General features: G+C 36.9%; 1 long non-coding RNA gene across 1 annotated transcript in view; it reads left to right on the top strand.

Annotated features, from left to right (window-relative positions):
* The first annotated feature begins 1,817 nt into the window (after positions 1–1,817).
* LOC120870964 overlaps positions 1,818–27,706 on the top strand; it is a 40,527-nt gene continuing 14,638 nt past the window's right edge. The window contains exons 1-3 of the long non-coding RNA XR_005722906.1: positions 1,818–1,850; positions 7,397–7,453; positions 27,585–27,633. This is a non-coding gene — a long non-coding RNA (uncharacterized LOC120870964). The remainder of the gene's footprint in view (positions 1,851–7,396; positions 7,454–27,584; positions 27,634–27,706) is intronic.

Genomic DNA, 27,706 nt, shown 5'->3' with positions numbered 1-27,706 from the left:
AACTTTTATTGTTCTGTTGCTAGTAAATGCCTTTCCAAAATTTTTATAAAACATTTTTGCATTTTGTGTTACATGTGCAAAGACATATATATATATATATATATATATATGTCTTATATATGTCAGTTGTTGTGCTTAGTCGCTCAGTCTTGTCCAACTCTTTGCCACCCCATGGACTGTAGCCTCCCAGGCTCCTCTGTCCATGGGAATTCTCCAGGCAAGAATAACTGGAGTGGGTTGCCATGCCCCACTCCAAGGAATCTTCCCAAGCCTGGGATTGAACCCAGGTCTCCCATATTGCAGTCAGATTCTTTACCACCTGAACCATTCAGTTCAGATCAGTCGCTCAGTCGTGTCTGACTCTTTGCGACCCCATGAATCACAGCACGCCAGGCCTCCCTGTCCATCACCAACTCCTGGAGTTCACTCAAACTCACGTCCATTGAGTTGGTAATGTCATCCAGTCATCTCATCCTCTGGCGTCCCCTTCTCCTCCTGCCCCCAGTCCCTCCCAGCATCAGAGTCTTTTCCAGTGAGTCAACTATTCCCATGAGGCGGCCAAAGTACTGGAGTTTCAGCTTTAGCATCATTCCTTCCAAAGAACACCAAGGACTGCTCTCCTTTAGAATGGACTGGTTGGATCTCCTTGCAGTCCAAGGGACTCTCAAGAGTCTTTTCCAACACCACAGTTCAAAAACATGAATTCTTCGGCACTCAGCTTTCTTTATAGTCCAACTCTCACATCCATACATGACCACTGGAAAAACCATAGAATTGACTAGACAGACTTTTGTTGACAAAGTAATGTCTCTGCTTTTGAATATGCTATCTAGGTTGGTCATAACCTTCCTTCCAAGGAGTAAGCATCTTTTAATTTCATGGGTACAATCACCATCTGCAGTGATTTTGGAGCCCCCCCCCGCCAAATAAAGTCTACCACTGTTTCCCCATCTATTTCCCATGAAGTCATAGAACCAGAAGCCACGATCTTAGTTTTCTGAATTTGGAGTTTTAAGGCAACTTTTTTACTCTCCTCTTTCACTTTCATCAAGAGGCTTTTTAGTTCCTCTTCACTTTTTACCATAAGAGTGGTGCCATCTGCATATCTGAAGTTATTGATATTTCTCCTGGCACTCTTGGTTCCAGCTGTGCTTCTTCCAGCCCAGCGTTTCTCATGATCTACTCTGCATATAAGTTAAATAAGTAGGGTAACAATATACAGCCTTGATGTACTCCTTTTCCTATTTGGAACCAGTCTGTTGTTCTATGTCCGGTTCTAACTGTTGCTTCCTGACCTACATATAGGTTTCTCAAGAGGCAGGTCAGGTGGTCTGGTATTTCCATCTCTTTCAGAATATTCCATAGTTTACTATGATCCACACAGTCAAAAGCTTTGGCATAGTCAATAAAGCAGAAATAGATGTTTTTCTGGAACTCTCTTGCTTTTTCGATGATCCAGTGGATGTTGGCAATTTGATCTCTGGTTCCTCTGCCTTTTCTAAAACCAGCTTGAACATCAGGAAGTTCACGGTTCACATATTGCTGAAGCCTGGCTTGGAGAATTTTGAGCATTACTTTACTAGCGTGTGAGATGAGTGCAATTGTGTGGTAGTTTGAGCATTCTTTGGCATTGCCTTTCTTTAGGATTGGAATGAAAACTGACCTTTCCAGTCCTGGGGCCACTGCTGAGTTTTCCAAATTTGCTGGCATATTGAGTGCAGCACTTTCGCAGCATCATCTTTCAGGATTTGAAATAGCTCAAGTGGAATTCCATCACCTCCACTAGCTTTGTTCGCAGTGTTGCTTTCTAAGGCCCACTTGACTTCACATTCCAGGATGTCTGGCTCTAGGTGAGTGATCACACCATCGTGATTATCTTGGTCATGAAGATCTTTTTTGTATAGTTCTTCTGTGTATTCTTGCCACCTCTTCTTAATATCTTGTGAACCATTAGGGAAGCCCATATATTCAGTTACCTGCCAACAAAACTGTGAGCTTCTTTGGGACATAATTTGAGCATAATTTGCCTTTTCCCCATTACAGCATAAATATTTTGTTTCAGTAGGCCCTAGAAGTTATTTTGAATAAGTGAAAATAATTTAATTAATGAAGATATAGTCCCAGTTTTAGTGCAGGAGATATAATAAAAGTCATATTAAGGCTTAAGTCTGATTGTAAGTTAATTGTTGCTGAAAATGCTTCCTTTAAACTTATGCAAATATTGAAAAGATGAACAGAGTTTCCTTTTCTTTCCACTAACCACATTCTTATAATATTTTAAAAGAACACACCACCTTAAAAAAGTGAGCATTGTTTGTATTGACTATATGCGGCCCTCTCCAAGTTAGGCTATATGATATTGGTCTTGTCACCTTGTTCTGACCATGTATTTGCTGCACTGATCTGTCACCATTATCAATAAACAACGAAGGACAACACTACTAAGGACAGCAAACAGTAATCATAAATTTTCTAGTAAATAATGAAACTTAATGCCTTAACCTTGATAAGATATATTAACTTATAAATAATATTCAAAATATATTTCTGTTTTAAGTTTTTAAAAGTGAAGTTCATCTTGATCCTAACTCTTATTGTAGCATGCTGTGGAGGTCCTGCATGCTGCTTTTTACCAAAGAGGTGTTTGACTCCTTTTTTTCATTTTCTAATCCTGTAGGGATGTGACTCTTTGTTGTGTGTGTTCTCCGTGACTCAGTCATCTCTGACTCTTTGAGGCCCCTTGGGTGTGAGCCCGCTAGGCTCCTCTGTCCATGGAATTTTCCCGCCAAGAATACCGGAGGGGGTTGCCGTTACTTTCTCGAGGGCATCTTCCTGACCCAGGGATTGAACCCATGTTGCTCTCATCTCCTACATTGGCAGGTGGATTCTTTACCATTAGTGCCATTTGGCTATTTGTTAGGGAGGGTCATAGTTCTTCCTGTCCAAGGAAAAGTTTGCTTGAGTAGTTTTTTCTTTTCTTTTTTTGCTATGTGTTTATAATAAAAATCAATGCAGTAAAATTTCAAATAGATATTACAGAGAAATGGAATCTATTGTTTATACTGGTAAATATTTCTAATGATTAGAGTTTGAAATAAAGTTTTATTGTGAAAGGATTACATTTAAATGGTTGTCAAGGTAGGATAAATATTTTCAGGAGCTCCTGTAGGAAATTCTAAAAGCATTTTATTTCAAAAAATGAGAAAGAAAGCTGGATGCCAGAGATCCTTTTGTTAGCGAATAGTTGTCACAACAATTTAGAACTGTTAAAGAATGTTCAACATCAGACCTTGTGTCCATGATACATAAGGATTTGTATAAGTAAATCAGAGAGGTTTGATGTTCTGTTAAAAAAAAAAAAAAAAGTCTACATTACAGTCCAGTAATCTGGGACTTCGCTGGTGGCACAGTGGATAAGAATCTGCCTGCCAGTGCCGGAGTCACAGGTTTGATCCCTGGTTCAGGAGGATTCTACATGCCGCACACAGAGCAACTAAGCCCATGTGCCACAACTGCTGGGCCTGCGCTCTAGAGCCCATGAACTGCAGCTGCGGAAGCCTGCATGCCTAGAGCCTGTGTTCTGCAACAAGAGAAGCCCACCTCAAGGAAGCCCACCTCATACATGGCCACAAAGAGCAGCCCCCATTCACTGCAACTAGAGAAAGCCCGCGCAAAGCAACGAAGACCCGTGCAGCCAAAAAAAAAAAAAGTTCAGTAGTTTGAGTCAAAACTGGAGCACATCTATTACTCTTGATTTTATTTAAGACCATGTGTAGACTCAGAAAGAAAAAGCAAGTAGATGACAAGCAAAAAAAAAAAACAACTTTCACCAAAAAGCCTAAAGTATTTTAAAGTTATCTCATATTTCTGTTGTGATCTTGGAGTCTTTCAGAAATGTTTTGCATACTAAAAGTAATTACAGGTTGACTTCAGAAGAGTAAATAAGTGTGAATGGACATCATTTGCATTTGTGTGCAAATTATGACAATTCCATCTTTTTTCTTCCTCCTTAATTACAAAGAATCAAGTCTCAGTCTTGAATAGGCATTCAGTATTTAGTGTATTCTGTCCAAATATGAAAACATGTCTCTGTTCTCTAAATATGCTTTCATAAAATTTTTTTTTACCATATCAGCCTCACTCCAACTCATATTACATGGGACAGAAAAATTAATGGGGTGCTTTGGAGTGACTTTTTTCATTCTCTGGGCTCCTGGCTTTATAGAAACATAGGATGCAAGACTTCTAGAAATTATTCTTCAAAGATTAAAAGTTTTTAAATGATCATTTTATCTTCTACTTTTCTTTCTGTAACAGATTTTTTAATTATTCATCTGCCTTTTCTTTGTTTAAAATTTTGTGTTTTTAAATTTCCTTGCATTAATCTCAAGCTTTTCTTCTAAGATTTTCTAAGCAACATCAAAATGTAAGACACAAATATTGACATAATTTTAATTGTAATTGTTTATTGGCTACCCAAAGACTTGGAGACAGCCTTGAAAATTGTTTATAAAAATCCCTGTGCCTATTTATAAAGATGAGGTATGATATGGAACCCTGGAGAAAGAAATGGCAACCCACTCCAGTATTCTAGCAAGAATACTCCCTGGACAGAGGAGCCTGGCAGGCTACAGTCCATGGGGTCACAGAGTCGGACACAACTGAGCAACTAACACACAAGATAAGGAAATATTTGCACCAAAGGGAGCACTGCCAATTTTATTTTACAAACACATATAAATAGTGTTGCTGCTGCTGCTGCTGCTAAGTCGCTTCAGTCGTGTCCAACTCTGTGCGACCCCAGAGACGGCAGCCCACTGGGCTCCCCCATCCCTGGGATTCTCCAGGCAAGAACACTGGAGTGGGTTGCCATTTCCTTCTCCAATGCATGAAAGTGAAAAGTGAAAGTGAAGTTGCTCCGTCGTGTCCAACTCAGCGACTCCATGGACTGCAGCCCACCAGGCTCCTCCATCCAAATAAATAGTGTTAGATACTTTAATATGTTACTGGATAATGTACAAAAATTCTTAGTGTATGTTAAGTACCCTGTAACTAATAATCTATTCATATCTATTGAATACTATTTGCCAAGTACTTTGTAAGTGTGTTCTTACTTAATTCCTCATAAAAACCTTATCAGAGGGATATTATCATTATCCCTATTTTATGGATGAGAAAACTGAGGCTCAAAGAAGTTATATAATTTGAGCAAGCTCAAATAACTGATTGATAAACATATTAAATAAAATATTAATGCCAGTGACTATGTATATAGTTTTCTGAAATTCACTTCTCAAAAACTGAACTTGTTCATTGTGAAAGAAAATTTTAAATACCAACGTCTCTAGTTTTAGCAGAACTATATTATAACACCATCAGAGAGATTGACACATTTCAATTGCCTATAATGTGGGAGCTCATGATTATGAAGTAAATGAATTGACAAGTACCAGACTAAGTTCCACCACCAGTGCCAGCAGTCCTGCTGGGCCACCAAATTCCATCCCCATCCTGCGTCACCAGATGGCAACGTTGCTTGTATTAATTTAATTATTGGGAGTGAGGCTTTGAGTCTTGTGGCTTTGACGATATCTAAACAATGGCAATCGGAGAAGGCAATGGCACCCCACTCCAGTACTCTTGCCTGGAAAATCCCACTGATGGAGGAGACTGGTAAGCTGCAGTCCATGGGGTCGACAATAGTTGGACACGACTGAGAGACTTCACTTTCACTTTTCATTTTCATGCATTGGAGAAGGAAATGGCAACCCACTCCAGTGTTCTTGCCTGGAGAATCCCAGGGATTGGCGAGCCTGGTGGGCTGCCGTCTATGGGGTCGCACAGAGTCGGACACGACTGAAGCGATTTAGCAGCAGCAGACAATGGCAATGGCTCCAGTAATCTGCCAGTTAATTGGCACCCTGTCCTTGGTCCAATCCAGATAGACTGGTCACAGGAATACTGGGGAAATGGGGACCACCTTCTGCCTTGTTTGCCCACATGACTTTCACTATGATCCCATCTTCTTTACTTTACCCTCTCTGTTATGTCATTGCTCTATTTCCCCTTCTTCTCTCCCATATGTAGCAGAACAGAAAACCTTAACCTGCTTTCCTTGAGCAGGGAGGATGGCTGGGGTGAGGAGAAAAAACCAACAGCCAATCCTTCTATACTAAAATTTGCTTTAGGGGTTGAGAGGGTTATGGCAGGGTTTTTCAGTTCTTCAAAATTAGGAAACAAAAAGTCTTCTTTTAATACACAATACTGAATTTCAGGTTATGGCAGTCACTAATTCTTTTATTTTCCTTTATGTAGTCTTAATATATTTTCAGCTTAATATGTTGACAACCCTTACCATTAAACATTGCTAACTGGCTCACTTGAACAAGGGAAGGGGAGAAACTTGCTGTCTTGGAGAATGTTTTATACATTTCTGCATAACCCACATTTAACTTCTAAAACATCTAGAACATTAATTACATTTGCAGTGAGGCAAACAGAAAGTGGTAGAAAGGCAGGCAAACCTCATATATTAGGTATTAGCTGGTGGCCTTTGAAAGTGCAGAGAATATACAATCATGCTGTACACTGCATATTACTTTTTCATTAATGCCTTTGAATGCCAGTGAAGAGCAGCTGCTTGTAGCTCCTTTAAACTTTACCTCTTTTCCTCCTTCAGTTTGACCTCATACCTCAAGTCATAATGTATTTCACTGACTGTTATTGCAGAAGTATTTTAACTGGTAATTCCAATGGGATAGGTCACTTTCAGTGGCTCTCAATTATACCACTTGAAACTAATAGTAATAGCACAATATCACTGTGCCAATAGCTGAGAAAATAATGGAATTCGAAATTGTTATCCAACAGGTTGGTCTAGAAATAAAACTGTTTATCCAAAACAAAATCTATTCCAATTTAATGCAGGGTGATATATACCCTTATATATGTATCAGAAGTCTTTGTTAAAATGTGCAAATACACTTATGAATTTACATAACTTTGGCAGTTATCTGAGCTGAACCGTACCAATTTGCTAGAATTATTTTTAAATAATTATTGTATACTGATAACTTAAGCCTTGGATGTTGGACTCTCACCATCAAGTAATTCCTGAAACAGCATTTAGAACCATTTTATCACAGTGTTTTTCTAGAACATTGTTTCTTACTGCTTTTTGCCACTAGATGGAAGAAGCAGGTTAACAAAATGATATTTTTGGTGTTTTATTCAACTCTACCCAGAAACAACCACAACACTGTGTTTAAAATAATGACAGTCTCAGCATTCTTTTTTATTTTTACTGAAGTATTTCTTTTCATGTACATACTCGATCTAAAAAGTGTATTTCTTTTGTATTTTTATAGAGATTAATTTTCTTTTTATTATTTTAAAGGCCTGAAATTTTCAAAAACAATCAAGAAGGAAAGCAACTGCTACTGGAAGAGGAGAGGTAAGAATTATAATAAGATATTGGTATATAAAAAATGGATATGTGGCAAAGTAATTCTTCATGTGCATTACTGTCCAATAAATAACAATCTTCATTCGTGTAATTATTCTTTTGTGCCACAAATGCTTACTGAGCAGTTGGCACGTTGAAGACACTAAACAAAGTGCTGAGAAACACACAAGGGATGACTTAAGTTCAGTAATTGCTTATAAAATTTTTACATTCTACAGGGGAGTTGAGCAAGATTCATTTATACATCATTTAAAATAAGGTAAAAATGGATAAATACTAGAAATACAGGTACAATATTTTGGACATAGAGGGAGTGTAGGTTTGGAGTGTCACTTTAACCTGAGGAGGGCAGGAATCACTTCATGAAGAAACTGGAATTAAGAGGGACAGTTGATGTGGAAAGGGCAGAGAATGGCTTGCCTATGATAGAGGCAGAATGAGCAAAGGCGCAGTTTAAAAGCATGTATAATGTATAGTGATGAAAGTACAGTGTATTTTAAAAAGCAACTTAAATGGTTATATAGATAAGACATTATAAAATGTAGTTTTTGAGCAAATGATAGATATAGGAAGGTGCTAAAGCACTGTGTAGGAGGGTAGGCATTCCAGAAAAGTGAAGCTTCAGCTTAGAAACAGAAGATCGCTCAAGATGAAGTAGCCTGGTAATGAGAACACTAGCATCCATCTGATGCCAGGGTTTTATCAAATGTAGGTTTACTGTGCATGTGGGTCTGTAAATTGGTAGGAAGACTCCATAAGAGAATGATGAACTCTGACGTATGAGGGCAATTTCCTGCAGCTTCTATTGTTCTTCACCACTCTACACATGTTAGAAAGGAGACCAAGGTGGTAAACAGTGTCATTTGACTCCAAAAAATAGTATTTAATGTTTGGAATAACACATGGTTCTCCCTACCTTTATACCTAGTGTCTACCAATGTGAATGATCAAAGATTTCTATTCCAGCTGTCGAAGGCAATGAGCTTGAACCCTGATGTTATGAGTGGCTATAAAGTTATCTAGCTTTTAAATCCAACCACAGAATTTGATTTTATGACCTCCTGTGGAACTATAGCCACAGGTTAACTAAAGGTTATGAAGTAATATTTCCTTTTTATGGTTTTGAATTCACTGCCTTGTAATTTCAGAGATCACCTTGTTCTACTGTAGGACAAGCTTCATGGTTTTATAATTTTGTACAGCTCAGTGAGGATCTTGTAACTGTTTTCCAACTTCAGATTCTATTTTATTCCTATAATATTATTTGTATCTACTTCATCACTATTTTAACGGCTAGAAATGTATGTAGGAGACCTCAATATAGTTTTTAGCTTATAGTTCCTATTTTTTCTATTTCTTATTTATAAGTAAGGTATAATTAAAACTTAGAATTAATTTTTTTTTATCTTGATGGTAGTAAAAATGTTATGCATTAAGTCTTATTTAAATTTGGTAAGCCTGTGATCGTACACAGGATTACTAAATTACCTAGTATGTAATGTACATATATATTTTTATATATTTATATTTCAGATGAATAAATTCAGATTATAAACAGCCCCACCATTTTATTCTACAAAGCAACATTTTGGTAATAGCTAAATATATTCATATTTCCCCAAATTGAAATTAGTAGCCTTGATTATTTTAACACACATATAAAATATTAACTATGTTTATATCTTATTAAATAGAGCTGATAATTTTATTTTATTGATACTCAATGTGCTCTATAAAATGTAAACTAATTCCCCTTCAAAGAGAATGACATCAGTTTGATTTTATGACTTTTTTGCCCCTCTACAGTTAAATCTTAAAAAAAATTATAGCTCAGTAGTAGTATTGGATCTGAAAAAATAGAACTTCAAAAGTACTTATTAGAGGGATAAAAAATGGCTGTAGAAGCCTATATTAATTATTGGTTTTCTTTTAGGACTGCGTCTACATAGGCAAGATAGAGAATAGAGGTGCTTATCTGAAAGAGCTGGGCAAAAATTTTAAGCCCTGTAATTGAAGCAATGATACAGTAAGGAGTTTGCAGCCTGCTTATCCAGACTGTGTATTTATATTGATTCCATTGGCTCAGCATAATTGTGTTTAACTCTCTATAACTCTTTACCCTTATAGATATCAGTAGAAAATCTAAAAATAAAATTTTCTAATTTGATACAGCCTCACCCTACCTTTAATGTAGCTTGGTTTCCTATTATTTGTCACATGAAAATCATTGGTGATTTTCCTATAGAGACTTTTCTTTTTTAAAATCTGACAAGGGAAGTTTATATGGCTCAATAAAACACGCCTGTTAAAAGTGTTATTTGCTCTTTATTAACTTTTAGAAGTTTATTTCTTCCAGTTTAGAATAATGTAGTTTTGCCTTTCAGGAGTCATAGAATTTTTGGCCAAATTATATCTCTTTGTTACTACAGGTAATATAATATTCCTTTGTGGAAATCTGATTAAAACAAAACTCATCAGTCCAAATTCTGTTCTTTGTAGTGCTGGCATCAAGTGGGAATTTCATAAATTCAATAGAAAGAAGACAGTTGAGAATTTGGTAAACATCAAGCTATTTTAGGAAGGGAGCTACATCATAATTATATCAGCGGTTGAGCATAAGGGCACGTCAAACCGTAGTGTATGGAGTGTTGTTTTGGTTTTGCATTTAAGTTTTCCTGTATATACAAAGTGGGTTTAACAAAATAGATATCTCACTTCAAAAGTTTCATACTGGAGAATGTTTGAATACTAGAATAAAAAATATGTGCTTCTTGTTCACACATATTCATTTTATTTTGTTCCATGAATTTTCTTGTTGGCATTTGATATTTGTCAACTACACAACAAAACAACTAAAATTTCCTGCAAAATTATGATTATTTTGAAATTTTGAATTTTTACTAAAGATGATATTTTTTACTGCAATTTCCAAGTTGCCAGAATGCCTTTGACCATTTTGGGATATTACAAAGAACATTGTTTATAAGAAAAGAAAAAAAGAAACTTCAACATAGTACATTAAAAATTTTTTCTCTTTTTTTTAAGCAAAAGTAGCTCAGAGATAGACATAGTTTGAGAATATTTAGGAGCAGAAGAACAATAATATCACTGAATATATGGAGTTTTAAACTTTTGTGCAGTTAAATTTCTTTTTCTTTTATGATGAGATAGTTTTCTAAATGGTTATTTAAACCTATAGCAGTCAATGCTTACATTAATTTATGCCTGGCCCAAAATTTTGCTTTCTTTCCTTCCATCGGAATCACTTTGGCTAATTTTCTTTACATAATGGGGAATGAATAATTGAGAAGGCGGGAGTGTATCTGCGGCAGCAGCAGAGTGTATCTAACACTAGGAGATTCAAGAAGTATTATGTTGTAGAGAGGGAATAAAGAGTCCCATTACTGAATTCAGTTCAATTCTGTTCTTTAAGATCATTTTCTCTTACAGACATTTCACAGAATCATTTGAAATAAAGACTGTCACTTTGAAAACAGACTTACCGGTGTAGTTAGGGGAAATTGGAATAGAAAAATGAATTCTGAATAAGGCTTCAGATTTCTTAAGTATTTTTGTTCTTCTATATATTCTTCAGAGTGATTCTTCTAAAGCATAAACCTTGTCAGTAAATTCTCTGCTTAGAACGTAACATTGGTTTCCAATGGCTTCAGCATAAACTCTAATGTTAGCCCCCAGGATCTGCACCCACTTCTATCAGCAATATTTCTCTCACTGTATCCCCCTACCACCCACCATGCACCTTACATTCCTTTTATATCTCATCTCTCATCTTCTTTCAGCTTTCACAGTGCTCTGTGCTTTCATTCAAACAGTTTTCTCCATTCATAATCACCCTTGTAGCCTTTCCTTTTCTATTCCTACATGTCTTTCAATTGTAGTAATAACGTCTGTGAACTTTGCTGGCACTCTCAACTCTTTCAGTTCCCACTGTCAGAACTAGAGACTCCCTACTCTGTGCTCCCATATTTCTGTTACAGCACTTTCACAGTTTTCTTGCGTGTTGTTCACAGTTCTCTTTCCCACTAGATGGTGAGTTACCTATGGGCAAGGAAAATGTCTTCTTTTTGTAGTTCTAACATCAGCACAGAAAAGCAGATGGTGGTTACACAAGACATGTTTGTATTATTAATTAATACTTAATAAACATTTAATGTATGCCCAGGTACGCGGAACACTCTAAGATATTTAGGGGGGGATACATATATTATTGGAGAAGGAAATGACAACTCACTCCAGAATTCTTGCTTGGAGAATCCCATAGACAGAGGAGCCTGGCAGGCTACAGTCCATAGGGGTGCAAGAGTCAGATATGACTTAGAGACTAAACCACCACCACATACATATAGTATACATATAGTATATATTTAGTATACATTTATTATAGTATAATAAATGCTGACTAGTTAATGTCATTATTTTCTGTTCTCAAAAATCTTGAAATTGAAGTAGACAAAACAAACATCCAGAATAAACTATCCAAGATAGTTATATTCAACATATGTATTTTCCTTTCTTGTGCAGCTCAAGTCTTAGGAGGCATTTTCTGACTACTACAACCTATATTTATCTCCGTGTTTCCATTACTTTTCTCTTATCCAGTCAGGTTCTAAATGTATGCTTCATTGAACTGTTCATTGGGTTTTAGATGTGATTTTGTCTTTCTTTATGATTATAAAGATTATATGTTCTTTTAGGTCAGGGGTTACATCTGCTACTTTGAATTTTTTTTCCTGCAGAATCTAGTGAGAAGCTGCACACACAATATGCTCTCAAAAATTATTTACGGAATGCGTAGGGGTTCAGAATGAGCCTCCTCAGAAGGTATCACTTTTGTATGGAGATTGTTTTGAGCAGGGGGCAGTTGAGTCTCTGTAGGTTCAAGAGAAACTACTGCCTTTCCTTTAACTACCTATAAGAATTTGAATTAGGAATTTTTCCTAGAAAAGAGTTTTTGCCAGAGGTAAATTTTATCTAAGTGGCTTTATCTATATGGCAGGGCAAAGATCTAATTATCAAATTTCTGCTTATCCTTGTATTTTCCTGTGAATAACCCTCCTATCCTTGGAAGCCCCAAGCTCCTATCCCAGTCCTTAGGTGAGGATGGCATCTGTACCTCATTTTACCTTTCAGTCTTTGAAGCTCTCATGTATGGGAGATTCCTATATGTACAAAATTAAATTTGTTTTTCTCCTGTTAATCTGTCTCCTAGCAATTTAATTCTTAGACCAATAAGAAGAACCTAGAAGGGTAAAGGAGTTTTCTTCTTCCCCAACAAATGAATAAAAGCAAATTCACATGTTTAAACACTTGTAAATGCTACATAAATAAAGGTACCTGTGTGTTGAGTCACAAAAAGCAATTCCTCAAAGTATTTTTTGTATAAATTTTGCTGTGGGTGAATACCACACAAAAATATTTTACTACAATTAGTATAATTCCTTAAAATGTAATGGGGGTGTTGACTGCCTTGAGGTTATTAGTAAAAATAATGTTATTTCAGTTTAATTTGATAAAGACCAAGGAGGCTAGAAAGACATTGCTTTACTTATATCATGGGATTTGGTCTTCTGTCTTGTTTTGACCGCTGGAATATGGAATTATCACAAAGAGGCACAATTTACCCAGTGCTGCACAGTTTACCTGTGACTCAAGTTTAAGTCCAAGACTTAGTGAGGGACCTGAATGTTCCTTTCTTTGGTGATTCCCCCGAGCACCACCCGGTGAAGCTGGACAACCTTTTGATGGACTCTGGGAGTCTGAAGGTGAAAAAATTTCTATTTTGAGTGCCAAAGCTGAGAGAAATAGAGAGCACGTGCTGTGATATATGGCAGTACTCTCTTACAGTATCTGTTAATCCTCTCAGAGTTTCTGAAGACCTGATGCTGTTCATCCTGAATGACGTGGAAAGCTGGAGTCAAAAATTGTGTGACTTAGAATTGAAATTTTTTGAATAAACAGTCTGTATCTGATAGGCACTTAAAAATTATTTCTGAAACAGTACTAACAATTCACGTGAAAACTCTAGTTTAAGAAGTAAATATAGATAATTAATTTGTAAATATAGATAATTGGTTCAGCTGTTGAGTGCATTTGTAAAGCATGCATCCTTAAATTTAGTTGACAGTGTTTAAATTTTGTTCTTGCTGCTGTTGTTTAGTTGCTAAGTCATGTCCCACTCTTTGCAACCCTATGGATTGTAACCTGCCAGGCTCCTCTGGCCATGGGATTATCCTGGCAAGAATGCTGGAGTGGGTTGCCATTTCCCCCTCCAGAGGATCTTCCCGACCCAGGGATTGATCCCGTGTCCCCTGCTTGGCAGGCTAATTATTTACCACTGAGCCACCTGGGAATCTTTTTAAGTTCTAAGAACTATAAAATTATACCTTTAAAAAATTTTAGTAGTATTGTTACTCTTATTTCTAAAAAACATAGCTGTATATTTTGAGAAAGATTTTTCATCCAGATATTTTACGTTTTTTTAGTTTATAAATTTCATTGAATAAGTTATGGAAAACAAAGTGATTTTTCATTGAATCATAGTGTATTGGAACTCTACCTGTAGGAGTCTAAAAGTCTGACTACCCTTGAACATATCTGTGTCTACATCTGAGGTCTCTTGACTCCAAGTCTGGAACCTTCCGAGATATGCTATTGTCCTGTTTAAAAAATTCATTTCTTCAACTATTTAGAATTTAAAAGAGTAGAAATTCTTTCTCTGGAATCTGTCTTGAAACCATATTTACAAATTTGTTGTGAACATGGAAACCTGAATATGTCCTTTCTTTACCCCAGACTTCCCATGCCTAAATCTGAACTTGTCCAGATTGATCGTCCTCATACACAATCACTTTTATTTCTGACTTTCCAGTTTGTGTTACTCTCCAAGTTACCAGCCTTGAGATCCTGATGTTGTCATTGACCTCTTCATTTTTTCACCCCACAAACAGTTATCAAATACTATAATCATATTTTGGGGAGTATCCCTAGAATATGTTCCTTCATTCCTGTCCTCAGCATGACTTCTTGAGGACTGTCTGGACCATTACAGTCTGCTTTCCACTGGTGTTTCTGTTCCTAGGGTCTCTCTGATCCTGCTTATTCCACATACAATGACCCAGCTGGCGATCCTAAAACACCACTTTGATTATGTTACTCTATTTTTTTTTTTTTTCAAAAAAGATTAAAAGCTCCATTTTGCTTGCAAAGCTAAGCCCAAAATTGTTAAGACTGCTGCTCAAGGCCTTTGATTGGCTGCTCTGCAAACTGTTCAATTACTATTCTTCCAGAAACCTCTGCCTCAACCAAGCAGGTCTGCTCATTTTAAGTTAAATGAGGTGAACCTTTGACAACATAGAATTTTCCTTTCTTTCTGCTTACCTAAATCTTTCCTTTTCAACCCTACCAAAATGTTGCCTCCTCGGTGAAGCCTTCTAAGATAATCCCGTTCATGGTGATTACTCTACCCTTTGAACTCCCATAATGGATTTTGCTGTGCCATGCATTTAGAAATTTATTATATACTGCTTCATAGCATTTACATAACTGCAAATTGAATTTTGATTTTTTTCTAATTTTTTTTACTGCTGTTTAAATTCTTAGATAATGTCTTGTTTCCCTTGTCATATTTAAAACAAATAAAATTTAAAACAAACAAACAAATAAAAAAATAAAGAGGCAAGAATGTGTATTTTCTGTCCCCTGAATGGATTTACTGTACAGCTAATGAAATTTTAGCATCTTACTTGCATGGATCTCTTCTAGGATTCCATGTCTAATTTTGTTTTCATAATTTTGAGTTTTTTTCAGACAGGGTCCTGTCAAAATATATACATTTCTAGCTCCATAAACCTTGGGTCTAACTCTGAATGGGAATGATGTTGTTGTTATTCAGTTGCTAAGTCATATCTGACTCTTTGCGACCCCATGGACCATAACATGCCAGGGTCCTCTGTCCTCTTCTCTCTTCCAGAGTTTGCTCAAACTCATTTCCATTGAGTGAGTGATGCCATCCAACCATCTCATCCTCTGTTGCCTTCTTCTCCTTTTGCCTTCAATCATTCCCAGCATCAGGGTCTTTTCTAATGAGTCAGCTCTTGGCATTAGGTTTCCAATCAGAATGGCAGCTGACAGTTAGTATTCATTTTGGGCTCCCCTGGTGACTTAGTTGGTAAAGAACCTGCCAGCCAATGCAGGAGACATGAGCTCGATCCCTGGGTAGGTAAGGTCCCCTGAGAAGGACATGGCAACCTACTCTAGTGTTCTTGGCTGGAGAATCCCACGAACAGAGGAGCCTGGCGGGCTACAGTTCATGGGGTCACAAAAGAGTCAGACATGACTTAGCCAGTAACCAAAAATCAAACAACAATATTCATTTTGTGCTAATGTTGAGGCACTGTTTTGCTATCGTATTTCTATTTAGCCACAGATAGAAAGAACTCCTCTCCTCTGTTCCACTCAAACTGCATTATAATAAATTATGTTAATTTCCAAATTTGCAAGAACAAAGAATAGAGAAATTCAGCAGAAGCAAGTGCACAAGAGTAGGAGAAGATACAAGATACAAGCAACTTCCTTTGGCCCCTGAAGTCTTGGCAGAGACATAGTCCCAGCAGGGGGTCAGTCATGAAGGCCTTGAGAAGATGAATGATTTTCTTATGCTGTGGCCTTTTATGATTAGGGTTTATGTTAGCCCTGATGAGCTGATAGTAGCAATGTGAATGTCACTGAGTCGTGTCCAGCTCTTTGTGACCCCTTGGACTATAGCCCCCCCAGGCTCCTCTATTCATGGGATTCTCCAGTCAAGAGTACTGGAGTGGGTTGCCATTCTCTTCTCCAGGGGATCTTCCTGACCCAGGGATTGAACCCTTGTCTCCTGCATTGCAGGCAGATTCTTTACCGTCTGAGCCACCAGGCAAGCATGTACTAGCAATAATGTGTCTTTAACTAGAAATATTTGGAGACGTCTAAATTCTCCTGCTTCTCAAGTCTTATGTGGCATCAGAAGGTCACAGCCTTATTGGGGTGGAGGTGGAAGATTGGAGACACTCCAGTGTACAGGATGTCCTGAGCAGAATCTCTTTCCCCTACTTGACAGCATTCTGGCAAGCACTTTACAAGTATCGATCCATTTAATCCTCACTGCAGTCCTATGAGAAGTTATGATTACTATCACCATTTTACAAGTGAGGAAGCAGAGGCTCAGAGAAGTTCATTATCTTGCCTGTGATCACTTTGGGCATAAGTAATGGATCTGGTACTCAAAAGGCCAGGTTATCTGATTTTAGAACTAGACTTTTTAGCATTCCTTACTAGATTGATTATAGTAGATGAATTAGTTTGTATTTATAAAAATTCTTTTTGAAATTCTCTTTTCATTTACTTACATCCCTCAAGTCTGTTCACTGATATTAATTTTGAAAAATAGCTGAGGGGGGAAATAAAGGTTCTAGTGAGATAAGTTTGGAAAACACTGCAAACTCTAATGGTCCCTTGGAGAGTCACTATGAATATTACCATATTCAGTTCAGTTGCTCAGTCATGTCCAACTCTTTGTGACCCCATGAATAGCAGCATGCCAAACCTCCCTGTCCATCACCAACTCCTGGAATTTACCCAAACTCATGTCCATAGAGTCAGTGATGCCATCCAGCCATCTCATCCTCTGCCGTCCCCTTCTCCTCCTGCCCCCAATCCCTCCCAGCATCAGAGTCTTTTCCAATGAGTCAACTCTTTGCATGAGGTGGCCAAAGTATTGGAGTTTCAGCTTTAGCATCAGTCCTTCCACAGAACACCCAGGACTGATCTCCTTTAGAATGGACTGGTTGGATCTCCTTGCAGTCCAAGGGACTCTCAAGAGTCTTCTCCAACACCACAGTTCAAAAGTATCAATTCTTTGGCACTCAGCTTTCTTCACAGTCCAACTCTCGCATCCATACATGACCACTGGAAAAACCATAGCCTTGACTAGACGGACCTTTGTTGGCAAAGTAATGTCTCTGCTTTTGAATATGCTATCTAGGTTGGTCATAACTTTCCTTCCAAGGAGTAAGCGTCTTTAATTTCATGGTTGCAGTCACCATCTGCAATGATTTTGGAGCCCCCAAAAGTAAAGTCTGCCACTATTTCCACTGTTTCCCCATCTATTTGCCATGAAGTGATGGAACCAGATGCCATGATCTTCATTTTCTGAATGTTGAGCTTTCAACATTCTGAAATGTTAAGCCAACGTTTTCACTCTCCTCTTTCACTTTCATCAACAGGCTTTTTAGTTCCTCTTCACTTTCTGCCATAAGGGTGGTGTCATCTGCATATCTGAGGTTATTGATATTTCTCCTGGCAATCTTGATTCCAGCTTGTGCTTCTTCGTAATTCTCAAATCCTTCAGAAGATAAATCTGTTTCATATTATTAACCTGACATACTCAAACATATTTTATACTCATATATATATGTTTATGCATAAATATATATGATATATATATACTAATAACAACAATGGCAACTACTGTTTTTTGAGTACCTACTATGTCCCCAACACTATTCTAAGACTTTCACACATTAGTCCTATGACATAGACACTGTCTTTACCTCTGTTTGACAAATTAGGAAACTGAAGCATAGGCATTTGACAGTTTTGTCCAAGGTCGCAAAAGTGGTTTAGGTGCAGTTTGAAGTCAAATACTGTTCTGAACTTGTGCTTAGTCACTCAGTTTTGTCCAACTCTTTGCAACCCTGTAGACTGTAGTCCATCAAGCTCCTCTGTCTGTGGGATTTTTCAGGCAGGAATGCTGAAGTGGGTTGCCATTTCTGCTTCTAGGGGATCTTCCTAACCCAGGGATCAAACCCACATCTCCCGTGCATCCTGTGTTGCAGGCAGGTTCTTTACCTGCTGAGGCATCGAAGAAGCCCATATTTAATACCTACCATCTCTGGTCGCAAAGAGTTGGACACAACTGAGTGACTAATACTTTCACTTTCATGTATAGAAATTCTATGGAATGAGTTTTTCAGTGAAATTACTTTGGGAAACAATTGAAACAGAATATTTTGTATGGACAAAAGATAAATTAACATTTAATGTTCACAGGTCTTTAGAATGTTACACTGAATTTTCTAAAATAGTTTACAGTAATGCTGAATATAAACTTTAATTTTATAGGTATTTTTTAGAACAGTGTTGGGGACATAGTAGGTACTCAATAAATAGTAGTTGCCATTGTTGTTATTAGTATATAAGGTACTAGATGTCCATTCTTCAGGATGTAATTTTTTATAAATGTTTACTTTCTTGACTCTTTGGATTAAATTTCTCAATATGATGATTGTTTTTTATTTGCAGTTGTTGAATTTTTTTTGAACAGCAAGGTTAAACAGTATCTGGAGGTGGAACTCTGCCTATAAGTTCTCTTTTAATACACACAGGCTGAGTGCTACTTTAGGTGAGCTTTCCAAATAGTTTTTAAAAATCATTAATGTGTCAAACATTCTATTTGGTTTGCAAACTGTGTATGAGTCCCAGCCATATTTGTTATTGTAGACACCATACCAAGTTAGAAGCACTAAAGTCGGTAGACTAACCACATTGTGAAACTATTCTCACAGGTCTCAAAATTATAGAGAACTTCTGGTGTACTTATGACACCCAGTTTATTAGGGTATTTATGACTCTAATTCAACTCTGCTAAGTAACTTCTGTATACACACACACCCCTTACACTTTATAGACTTCAAGTTAACAAGCAAAGTTTAGAAGATAATTTCCTAATGAGATGAGTTCTGAAGTACTGCGTTCCAAAGTATTTGTTTCAAACTTTTAAAATTTAAAGCCACCTATTTAACTCCATCCAGGGCATTACCATTTCTACACAAAGTCTATACAAGAGTATAGGAATTCTTCTGGCCCTTACTATACTGGACAAACAATGTTGATATCTGTAAAGATGCTCACTCAAGCAGTATGGTTTAAGAGATGCATTACATGGAGATAACTTTAAAGAAAGAAAGAAAGAATTCTTTAGATAGTCATTTTGGATTGTAAAATACAATTTTACTACACTTAAAAAACACTTAACCACATTCAATCTATTTAAATAACTTCACATTCTGCCTGGTAAAAAGGCTATACTGGATTTTTTTCTATGACAGCCAGTCATCTAAGGATGTACTTCACCTCTTCAGAGTAACCTCATCCACAGATTTTTCTCTCTTTCTTTTGGTAAAAGTTGTTCCTTAAAGTGCTTATTCATGTCTGTCCCTTATCTCAAGTCTTGTTTTATGATTTTCTTAGTTGTAACAAGTTAGCAAATTCAGTTAGGATTGGCTGAGTCACTGAACCTGTAATTTTTTTTTTTAATCACATTTTGTGTGTCTTTCTCATTTGATAATAAAAAGAAAGCATATACATTAAAAACACTTAGGAAATAATGTAAAGCACATATACAAATAAAAATCAACTCTAATACTGCTACCCAGGTGAAGTCACTGTTTACCTTTGGATATATACAATCAGATATATAAGTAGCTAAATATTACCAGTAGGTTGGCTTTTTTTGTTTGTTTGTTTTTGCTTTGTTTGGAGGATTTTTGCTTATAGTGTGTTTTTACAATTTTGAGTTTAACTGTTTATATTCAGAATGCTTCTTGTAGTCACAGTGCATGCCTGGCCTTCTAAATATTTGAGCATGATTTCTCTAGAGTCATAGTGCATAATTTTTTTTTTTTTTTTGGAGCATAGTATCATCTTGTCATAGAAAATCAGCAGAAGCAATCAGAATTAGGTTCTTTCTGTCTCAAGTCCCAAACTCCCAGTCAGGTAATTTGCTCGCCATTGCTTCCTTTTCCTTAGAGGAAAATGGGCAAGCAGTAGAGGGAACCTACGCTACTAGAGGGAACCTGCCATGTGACTCTTGGCTTTAGCATCACTAACATTGCTAAAATGCTTCATCAGTTTGGATGTGTGCACCTTAACTTTTGTGCATCTGATGGGCAGTTCTGATCCTTATTTTTTTCATTGAAGGAAAGTGTGAGATGATGAAATAAGCCAATCAATGAGGCATTTTAAAGCACTGTATTGCTGTTTCCAAGTCATGCTGGTGAAACTTAAGATCTGCCAATTGCCACATCAGTGGTTATAGACAATAACAGCAACAATAGTAACTAACAAAACTATAATGCTTAAGTTGTGTCAGATGCTATCCTGAGTACTTTTCACATGCTAAATCCTTTAGCCATACCATAATCCATTTTACAGGTGAGGAAAGTGAAAGTGAAAGTCGCTCAGTCATGTCCAACTCTTTGTGATCTCATGGACTATACAGTCTGTGGAATTCTCCAGGCCAGAATACTGGAGTGGGTAGCCTTTCCTTTCCCAGAGGATCTTCCCAACCCAGGGATTGAACCCAGGTCTCCCACATTGCAGGCGGATTCTTTACCAGCTGAGCCACGAAGGAAGCCATATATTTATTGAATAACTTGACCGAGGTTTCACAGCTAGTCAGTAACAGAGGCTAAACTTGAATCTGAGCAGTCTGGTTTTAAAGTCCATGCTCTTTAATCTCAATGCTGCTTCTGTTGATAACTTAAAAATTATATTAACTTGAGTTGCTAAGATAATTTCTTCAAAATGAATCACATATTTTCTTCACTCTTATTGTGTGGACATTTGCATCTCAGCGAGAATAGTTCAATGAGTAAAACCGATATGTTTTGCAGTTTTAATCATATAAATGCATAAAATATTAAAAACAGTAAACTGAAAAAATTATGTCCAAAGTTGAAAATCTTGAGTATTTATAAGACTTTATATATTTTGATTCATAATTTATATTGTGCCTGTAGATATTCTGTGACTAAATAAATTGAAAGTCTCCTGTTCAGCAAAATTCTTTTATGTATAAGTGAAAGAAACACAACTCAAGGAAATTTGAGCAGAAAGAATTGTTGACTCAGATACTTCAGAAGATCAGAGGTGAACTAGTTTGCCTCAATTCAAAGATTAGAGTGATGTCAAAGAGTATTTCTCTCTTGCTGTTTTCTCTTCTTACACCTTCATGTCCTACCCACCACCAGCCCTCCATTCATCTCTAAATCCCTTCCACATCTATGTGTATCTGTCTCACTCTTTCATCTTGTAGAGAGGGGTTTCCTTTATGAGATGGTGCTGAGGGAGGTGACTCAGGCAGTTGAAAATTTGCAGCAGTCCTAACTTGGCCAACTTAAAGGAAACAGGTTTCTTCTTCTTGCTTCAGTCTGTAAGGAGGCTGTGATACTGTCATTGACAGCCCTGCTGGAACCACATAATTCAAAGTGTAAGGAATCGTTCTTCAAAAGCAGAGAAGGTTCTGGGGGAAATGGAGAAGGAAAATCTCGCAGAGTTGATTAGTGATTGCTTTATCTACACATCTCTAGCAAGTCATTATACAGTCCTCAAATATAAATCCTTATGGGTTATTCAAATTATTCATGTTTTCTTTCTTTTTTTCTCCACCCGGAACACTACATTTTGGAAATTTTTCTGGAGTGCTGAATGGAGAAACAAATATACATAAGCAATTGTGTCATGTATCATGAACTACTAAAGTATGTTGTTGGGAGATAAGGTTGAAATTATTAATATTTTCTTCTGTTGAAAGAATATGTCTTATGTAGTCCCAAGATTAATTAAAAAAATCAAGAATCACTTTGGATTTTCAAGTTTTTATGTGTTAAGACTTCTCTGAATTTTTTTTAACAGGTATGCTTCATTAACTTACCACAATTATTGCCACTTTAAAGATTTTATTATTCAGATTATATAAAGGTAGCCATTTTACTCTAAGTAGTTATTGCCTATATTGTCTTTATAAGGCGGCATCTTGGAAGGAGCTAGATTGCCTTGAAATACTAGAAGTCCCGCTTCATTTAATCTTAATATAGCATTCATCCATGTAGTTTATAATTCTTGAAATGAAAGTCTATAATAAAGAAAATCATTTTTTTTACTATAAAAATGTCTTTATTGCTGATTAATTTATTTAAAAACACTTTTTTCTTAATACCTACTGTGTTTCAGGCATTGTTTTAAGTACTGGAGATACAGTAATGAAAAAATAGGCAAATCTTTCCTCATAGGATGTTTATTCAATGAATTATAGTACATAGGTTATAATATGAATGGTTGTATTATTGACATCATTTTATAGGTACTGTGAACAGTAGCTGCAGGACTGGGAAAAGTCAGTTTTCATTCCAGTCTCAAAGAAGAGCAATGCCAAAGAAGGTTCAAACAACCATACAATTGAACTCATTTCACAATGCTAGCAAGGTTAACTCAAAATCTTTCAAGCTAGGCTTTAGCAATACATGATCCAAGAACTTCCAGATGTACAAGCTGGATGTCAAAGAGGCAAAGGAGTCAAAGATCAAATTTCAAACATTCTTTAGATCATGGAGAAAGCAAGAGAGTTTCAGAAAAACATCTACTTCTGCTTCATTGACTGTGCTAAAGCCTTTGACTATGTGGATCACAACAAACCATGGAAGATTCTTTAAGAGATGGGCATACCAGACCACCTTACCTGTCTCTTGAGAAACTGGTATTTGAGTCAAGAAGCAACAGTTAGAAATGGACATGGAACAACTCATTGGTTTAAAATTAGGTAAGGCATATGACAAAGCTGTATATTGTTACCATGCTTATTTAACTTCTATGCAGAGAACATCATGGGAAATACTAGACTGAGTGAATCACAAGCTGGAATCAAGTTTTCCAGGAGAAGTATCAACAACTTCAGATATGCAGATGATACCAGTCTAATGGCAGAAAGTGAAGAGGAACTAAAGAATTCTTGATGAGGGTGAAAGAGGAGACTGAAAAAGCTGGCTAGAAAGACAATTCAAAAAAATAAGATATAGCATGTGGTCCCATCACTTCATGAGAAATAGAAGGGAGAAAGTGAAAGCAATGACAGATTTTCTTTTCCTGAGCTCCAAAATCACTGCAGATGGTGACTGCAGCCGTGAAATTAAGAGACACTTGCTCCTTGGAAGAAAAGCTATGATAAACCTAGACAGCATATTAAAAAGCAGAGACATCATTTTACCAACAAAGGCCCAGATAGTCAAATCTATGTATATCCAATAGTCATATATAAATGTGAGAGTTGTACCATAAAGAAGGCTGGGCACCAAAGAATTGATGCTTTTGAGCTGTGGTGTTGGAGAAGACTCTTGAGAGTCCCTTGGACTGCAAGGAGTTCAAACCAGTCAATCTTAAAGGAAATCAATTTGGAATATTCATTGGAAGGACTGATGCTGAAGCTTAAGCTCTAATACTTTGACCACCTGATGAAAAGAGCTGACCCATTGGAAAAAACTCTGACCCTGGGAAAGACTGAAGGCAAAAGGAGAAGGGGGTGCAGAGGATGAGATGGTTAGAGAGCATCACCAACTCAATGGACATGAATCTGAGCAAACTCCAGGAGATAGTGGAGGACAAAGGAGCCTGTCATGCTGCAGTCCATGAGGTCACAAAGAGTCAGACATGACTTAGTGACTGAACAACAACAAATGTGATCAACTTATAAATAACATTTTTTGAGAAATTCTCATATGCTAGGCTTTGTTAATCATGTACATATTACCTTATTGTCTTCATCTGGGCAGGAAGTATTATCATCAATGAGAACTAACTCATTGGAAAAGACCCTGATGCTGGGATGGATTGAAGGCAGGATGATAAATGGGTGACAGAGGATGAGATCATTGGGTGGCATCACTGACTACATGGACATGAGTTTGAGCAAGCTCTGGGAGTTGGTGATGGACAGGGAAGCCTGGTTTCCTGTAGTCCATGGGGTCGCAGAGTCAGAAACGACTGAGCAACTGAACTGATGTGAAATTTGGTATTGCGTAAAAATGATAACTAAAGGAAATATTCTCTAGTTACTCAGATGTATTTCCCAGTAATCTTCACTGGTTCTGAAAGCTGCCTTTTTATTACCTCTTCCTTTTCTTTTCCTCATTCTCTCTGGCCATTTTTTCCTGCCTCCTACTTTCTCTTCCTTGTCCCAAATTTTCTTTTCCTATCTTGCATATAATTGTAAAATATTGGGGCTGGAAGAAACTTTGAGGGACATCTATTTAAAAGTTTTATTCAGTTTTGAAATCTCTTTCACCTTGTTGTTGGAGCAAAGATTTTTGTCTAGGCTTTGATAGAAAAGATATAGTATTGGAAGGACAGTAGCCTCTAAAGACTGCCATAGTTAGAAAGTAATTTTCGATATTTAGTTGAAACTCATTTTATATACTTGCTAGATGCTGTTCCCATTTTTGCCTTTTAGATGAACAAAAGCAAGTTTTATTTCTCATCTATGTGATAAGTTGGGCAAAAACCTGATCACAGGGCCACATCTAGCTACAAAGGAGGCCGGAAAATGTCACCTCTAGCCAGGCAATCACAGGCCAGCTAAACTCTATTGTATCTATTTTTAAAATATAGCAAGAGAGAATAGATATTGATGGATAGTTAGCAGTCATGCTGCATGTATGAAACATAGACATCATGTTCTGTGTTCTTTGATGTGATGGTCACTAGATATGGCCACTAGAGGAGACCCAGAAGAAGTTCAGAAAAATAAAGTTTCTTATACTCATTGGTGCTAGAAACAGAAGACATGGCATACCATGAAGAGCAACATGGGAAAGCACTGGCATGGGTCAGTAGCCAGAAGGGGTGGGGGGGTGGTGTTGTAGATTGGGATTTCCTGAGAAAAAGTCAAGGCGGGGTAGTGTAAACAGGTCAGGTTTGGCTAGTTTGGAAAACTTTTCCAGGCTGTAAGCTATAAGGGTGGTCCCTAATTACCTGATACCTGGCCCTGGGATGATTAAAGCAGAGGAATACTGTTTCCTGGGTGGTGTGGCCAGACAGAGAGAGCGAAGTCTCTGGATTGATTACTTTACATATCAAAGGCAAGCTGGGAGCAAAATGAGGTATTATTACCTCATACCTGTTAGAATGGTTGTTATCAAAAAGACTAGAAATAACAAGGGTTGGCAAGGATATGGAGAAAAAGGAACCCTTGGGTACTTGTGGTGAGAATGTAAATTGGTACAGCTACTTTAAAAACCAGTATGGAAATTTCTCAAAAATTTAAAAGTAGAACTACTATATGACTTAACAATTCCACTTCCACTTCTGGGTATTTATCTGAAGGAAATGAATAAAATTGATTTGAAAAAAATTCTGCACATGCATGTATGTGTCTGTCCCCATGTTCATTGCCACATTATGGTGGCCAAGACATGGAAGCAATCTAAGTGTCCACTGACGGGTGAAAGAAGATGTGGTATATATCTACAGTGGAATATTATTTAGTCATAAAAAGAATGAAATCTTACCATGAATGGACCTTGAGGACATTATACTAAGTGTAATGAGTCAGGCAGTGAAAGACAAATACCTGATGATAAAATATTGACCTATCTATCTATCTAGATAGAAAGATGGAGAGAGAGATAGATAATCTAAGCTCACAGATACAGAAAACAGATTGGTGGTCTCCAGAGGTGGAGAGTAGGTGAGGTGGATGAAATGGATGAACTGTTTTTTTTTTTTTTTTTAGTTCAAATAAATTGAATTTTTTTTTTTTAATGAAGAAAAAGAACAAAATCATATTAAGATGCACTTCTGTATTTATTTTCTAAAAAGTGTGAATTCATATGCCTTAGATTGTTTGTAGAGTGTCAGCGAAGTGGTAAAGAAATATATAAAGCATATACAATTTTAAAGAAAACATTATTTTTACTAGTCACTATAAATGATTTCTGCTGGTCTTCCAGGTAGCTCAGTGGTAAAGAATCTACCTTCAGTGCAGGAGACATGTGTTGGATCTCTGGGTTAGGAAGATCCCCTGGAGAAGGAAATGACAGCCCACTCCAGTATTCCTGTCTGGGAAATCCCATGGACAGAGGAGCCTGGCAAACTACAGTCACTGGGGTAGCAAAAGAATCAGACATGACTTAGCAACTAAGCAACAACAACAAATAAATGATTTCTTAAAAATATAAATAGTACACAACACTGTAAGAATTAAACAGGTAGGCCAAATAGTGCTTAATTGAGTGTCTTTCTTTTTTGTCCATTATTACAAGTGAGCAAATAAAATTTAAAGAAATTAAGTATTAAAATTCTTCAATTTAATTTGTTTATGTTACAACATTGAATACAAATAATCTAGTTTTTAATTTCTAATTTTAAAGACATCATTATCAAAAACCTGAATTCTTAAGAGATACTTCTAAGATATTTATTCCTTAACATTGTTGATGAGGCAGTTTCTCTTTTTACCTTGTAAATATGACATTAGGCAAGTAGGTACTTAATTCATACTTTGGTTGAAATGCACACATCTCTCGTATGAAAGACAGTAAGTAAACTGAGGCCAAACTGATCCTGATCCTTTCCCATATCTGACTATTTTGTGAGCAGAACACTTTAGCATATTTTGAACAGTGTGTTAAACATTATTAACATGAACCTATATAGTGTTAGTCGTTCAGTCATGTTTAACTCTGCGACCCCACTGACTGTAGCCCACCAGGCTCCCATATCCATGGAATTCTCCAGGCAAGAATACTGGAGTGGGCAGTCATTCCCTTCTCCAAGGGATCTTCCTGATCCAGGGATCAAACCTGGGTCTCTTGCATTGCAGGCAGATTCTTTACCATCTGAGCCACCAGGGAAGCCCAGAATCTATATAACTGGTCCTGAAATTAATATTATTTTATCTGACAATTTCTCAGTTAATAGAAACAGCTGAATATTTAGGTGAAGTTTAGAGTTATGGCCATGTTTAGCATACTTTTAATAGTAGGTTGAAGAAATTTATAAAGCCTACACAAATGGAGAAAGACAAACCTCTTTAAACTGTGTAAATGTTAAGGGTTCTGGTTCCTACTGTCACTCATTTTTAGCTTTAGTCTATTAAGTAGCCTGCAGTTTTCTGAGAATGATATACTGGAAAATATAGATAAAAATTAAAATTGGATGACATTTTAACTTCAAAATGCTGAACTGTCAGCCTAATTTCAACTCTATCATGATTCTCTTTTTGTTTGCTTAGGCAAAGACAGCACCTGGTCCTACTGCTCTCCAGTGATGATGCATTTGCAGTGAGTACTACAAATCTTTGCTCAATCAAATCAGCCTTTGTTTTTACAGTGACTATATTTTAAAATGTAGGAT

Source organism: Oryx dammah, unplaced genomic scaffold (genome assembly GCF_014754425.2).
Source record: "Oryx dammah isolate SB20612 unplaced genomic scaffold, SCBI_Odam_1.1 HiC_scaffold_12, whole genome shotgun sequence".
In the NCBI taxonomy this organism is placed as follows: Eukaryota; Metazoa; Chordata; class Mammalia; order Artiodactyla; family Bovidae; genus Oryx; species Oryx dammah.
Note: the sequence above shows the minus strand (reverse complement) of the source record. Positions and strands in the feature narration are given on the sequence as shown.